Genomic DNA, 3526 nt, shown 5'->3' on the forward strand with positions numbered 1-3526 from the left:
TTAATTTTATCTTTGAAACTTTATATAAATTTGTAAATTGAATTAAGTAGCAATTCAGAACCAAAAAAAATGAGTAATTACTCAACTCGAAACTGAGTAGGGTAAATATGTATAAAACGCCCCCCTGGGGCATAACGCTCCAGTCCGTTTATTCGGAAACACACAAAAAATAAGACATGAGACTATTGGGAATCCGTAACGGGTCGTAGGACCAATCTTCTGTGCAGGTTTGAAAATTGTCACTAGCAGCAAAAAATAAATAAAAATCAATTTTGATTTGAGCTGCTTTAGATCAAATTTCTTGCAGCGTTCCCGTAACGTTTTTTCACAATTGTATAAAGTTTATTACCTGTTTTTTTTGTACTTATATATCTCAAATGAACCTCTAATCAGCTGTATCTAGTGAAAAAACGATAAAAATTGAATAATTTGCTTAAGTATTCAATGCTTTCTGCTATACTACAGCTCCCGGGCAATATGCCCCACCGCTAGCCCGGCTGACTTGTTCATTGCTTTAGCGTTTTCTTCTGAGACTTCAAGCGTTGTTTCACTTTGCATGCTGAGCTGGCATATGAAGCTACTGCATGGGGTTTATTATACTGCATCTGGGGCGTTTTGCCCCGGTAGATTGGAAAGCTTGCAATTTTGTCATAGTTTTTAATAAAATTATAGCGTTTTTGTGTAACAGTAATTACAAAACAAAATGATAGCAGTGCAACACTAACTAAATAGTGTATCTAACTGCATGAAAAATTTGTTGTTTGTGATAAACATAGCTAAAATATAGACGATGTTCCTTAGAGGGGGGGGGGCTTATTATACCTGTTCACCCTAATACTGTACCCAAAAAGTGAGTAACAATCATTCAGTTTTTAAAACGCCTTGTTTCTAAATTATGCGTATTTACGGAGTTACTCAGTTTATGAGTTGTTCCCCTTTTTACAAAAATGCGTCAAATCTTACTCATTTTAGAGTTATATTTCCCGAGAGTGTGAAGAATTCTTCCCGCAACCGTTTATAGTTGCATGGAATTTTTGGTGGGCTTTTTTATATATGCCAGGAGAACCATGAACCATTGAGATGTTGGGTACGCTCTAAATATATGAGATTTGACAGCGATATCATAGTTCTGTAGAAATCATTGCACTGCTTTGGTATGCGCATGTTGCACTGAATTTGTATGTGACGTATATTATGCGATTTTGCTTTCATTAGCATTTTTGGATGACAAAAAATATGTTGTTGAACCGTGAATTACGATTGAAATTATTGAGTGAAAACTCTGTTTGCTTTGCTGAGTTTTTTAAATTGCTTGTTTCGCCATAATCACAAAATAGTCCGGAAAACACTTTCTTGCTTCTTCGTGTTTCTCTTTTTTGTTATATTAATTTTCCCGTTACTAAAATACACCTAATCAGCGCAGCGAATGGATTTTTATGACTCACACTGTGAGTTTTCGAGTGTTTGAGAGTTTTCTACTTGCGAGAGGTTTTCTACCGCAGAAAACGTAGAATACCGTTTTCTACGTAGATTACTTACGAGTCCCGAAAAATCGCGTAGAATACCATCCCTGACGATTACGCATGGTTTTAGGAATTAATTAAGACATTCGTGTTTAAGTTTTGTTTAGTGTAACTAACAATGACAGCAGCATGGTTTATTTCCTTCAAAAATTACCTATCACGTCGGACGTCTTCCGTCTATAAAATGTAAGATGTAAAATTGTATGTAAAATTTCAGAGTGCTTCAAATCTCCGTGAAAAAAAGGACGTACGACTTTCCTTACAATTCTTTTCATAGCCTTCCTAAGTATTAACATCTTGTCAGCTACCGTTTTTTAAATAAAGCGAATCACTTCTATTTTTCAATGCTTCGACTTTCTCGGCCATCCATGATTGTTAGCATAAATCACATCAGTACTATCATCCCATATAGTCCCAAAACCAAAATTTGGTGTGTTCTGATTAAAATGATTCGTTTCAGAAAATGCATTACACTTCAAAATCTCAAATTTTCAAAACGTCTTTAAAAATCACAAGGGTTGTGTACAAAACCACGACCGCAAGATTGACGTAGATCAACGCGAGGTTGTTTGATACATTACTTTTATTGAATATTTGGAAAATGCTGTACAAATGAGAAGATAAAGTTCTACCGAATTTCAATTTGCACATATGAATACGACCTCACTGAACAGGAATAGAACAAACACTTTGCAGCGCAAACAAGTTTCAACAGTCAGAGTGTGCATGTAGATGCAAATTAAGATAATTTATTTTGATATTAGCGCAAAACGAGACAATATTAAATCTTCAATTCATTTGTTTGGTTGTCTTAAAAAGGACAGTTTGTTGTTCAATTTACAATCGGATATGACGCACCGCACCGCACGTGTTACCCCGACAGCGGAAGTTACGGTGAACTTGCGTATGACGAAGGCATCGTGTTATCAGTTTACTTGGCAGGAGAAAGCAAAATGTTTTGAAATTTTGTACACAATTGATTCCAGTAATAAATACCAAAACTTAATCAGGCACTCTGAAAATGAAGTTAAAAGCTGTTTTCACACTGAAAATCAGATAGCCAGCAGGAGGTTTGATTGCCAGAATCCAGAATGCGGGTGTAGTTGTCAATACGAGGCAGAGCTTCGCCGGAGGAAGACCGAAACCCTCAACCGGCAAAGATGCGCCGACAGCGGGAATTATGGTGAGTTTGTGTATGACTGATGCTGTTCACTACCGAACAAAAACAGCTAAAGCAAGTGCCGTTGCATCAGCTGGCGCTACCACTATAGATTCTAATACTCGCTGTAACTGCTACTGCTGCTGCTGTTCGCCAAGTATGGACTGTTTTAGTTGCTGTCTAGAACTAATATAAGCAGTTTCGGCTTAAACAGGCTCTTGTACAGACCAAAATAGTGCATTTAAAATTGCTGGGTCTATAATTCTGCCGACCGTGCTTGGGAACGCAATCATATAACGACCAATCAGAGGTCGAACTTGGCATTTTGAAAAGGTTTTATAATTTTCAATAGTACAACAGTTCGAATAATAAAATTACAATTTTCTGCGTTCGGGTGAATTCTTAGGCAATTTTTCAATCGATTGCTGCAAAAATGAAGAAAAACCCATCTAAAACTGAACGATTTATTAGTATTGTAAATTAGACTTATTTTTCACTGTTTCAGGTTTAAGATTTTTATTTAACATTCCTATGTAACCGAACTTTCTGAGAGACATAGTTCTACGTCAAACAACGGTTAATTTGAATTCACAGTAGCACTTCGAATTCCGTATTCATGACGACCACCAGTCATGTTGACGAACAGAAATTTGTTGTTCTCCAGCCGCATAACTGCAATATGCAACACGCAACAGCGCAGTAAACTGCACCGTGGCTGAGACAACGGTACCTCCTGTTATCTACTTCCATCCAACAAGAGAAAAACTTAATTGTCTTCCTTCCAAGCTGCAACATGGTACAACGTGTGCGATAAGCCACTGCCTTTTATAATTGATGTTAAATT

This window comes from Wyeomyia smithii, chromosome 1, assembly GCF_029784165.1.
Source record: "Wyeomyia smithii strain HCP4-BCI-WySm-NY-G18 chromosome 1, ASM2978416v1, whole genome shotgun sequence".
Classification (NCBI taxonomy): domain Eukaryota; kingdom Metazoa; phylum Arthropoda; class Insecta; order Diptera; family Culicidae; genus Wyeomyia; species Wyeomyia smithii.